The sequence below is a fragment of the Lottia gigantea genome (assembly GCF_000327385.1).
Source record: "Lottia gigantea unplaced genomic scaffold LOTGIsca_773, whole genome shotgun sequence".
Classification (NCBI taxonomy): domain Eukaryota; kingdom Metazoa; phylum Mollusca; class Gastropoda; family Lottiidae; genus Lottia; species Lottia gigantea.
The window spans coordinates 1-1076 of record NW_008710577.1 but is presented as its reverse complement, the minus strand read 5'-3'; positions in this window follow the sequence as shown (position 1 = coordinate 1076).

Here is a 1076-nt window from a genome sequence, read left to right as displayed (position 1 = left end):
CGTGTCTGTAAGTAAGAGTAGGGAAGTCCGGACTAGCGTGTCTGTAAGTAAGATTAGGGAAGTCCGGACTAGCCTGCCTGTAAGTAAGAGTAGGGGAGTCTGGACTAGCGTGTCTGTAAGTAAGAGTAGGGAAGTCCGGACTAGCGTGTCTGTAAGTAAGATTAGGGAAGTCCGGACTAGCCTGCCTGTAAGTAAGAGTAGGGGAGTCCGGACTAGCGTGTCTGTAATTAAGAGTAGGGGAGTCCGGACTAGCGTGTCTGTAAGTAAGATTAGGAAGTCTGGACTAGCGTGTCTGTAAGTAAGAGTAGGGAAGTCTGGACTAGCGTGTCTGTAAGTAAGAGTAGGGAAGTCCGGACTAGTGTTTCTGTACGTAAGAGTAGGGAAGTCTGAACTAGTGTGTCTGTAAGTACGATTAGGGAAGTCCGGACTAGTGTGTCTGTAAGTACAAGGAGTCCAGATTTGCGTTAGGGGAGGTGAGTGTCATCTTATATAAATTGCATTATGACACATATATTATCATCTATCTTACACACATTTTTTTGCAAAAAATAAAGGAGGCATATTGATACATAATATTAAAGAATGGCGCCTGTAATTTCGTTATTGTGGTTTCTAAAAACGTATAAAAAGTGTGTTTGATGGTTTAAGTCGTGGTGCAAAGATAAATGGAATGTCTGAATCAGTAAACCAGGCCATGTATATGGATCAAATAAAATATAAAGCTGAAAGTCTTAAAACACAAAATTCTTCTCAATTAAGAAGTAAGTTCTCCCTCATCAACTCAATAGACCTATTCCAATAAATAAATAAAATCATGATTTTTAAAGATACAATAAAACATACATGTAAGTATAATCGGACAAAAATATTTATACCCTAGACCAGGGGTTTTCAACCTGAGGATATTTACCTCCAAAGGAATAATTTTGACATTTCTGGGGGTATTGAGGTGCTGTGTAATCTAGCATGAAATGTTTGGACAATAATAACTTAATTTGTTGTGTTCAGTCAGGCTGTATTCTCTCATATGAAAAAATAAAAATCACGAAATAGTATGACTTATGGAAAGAGGGGAA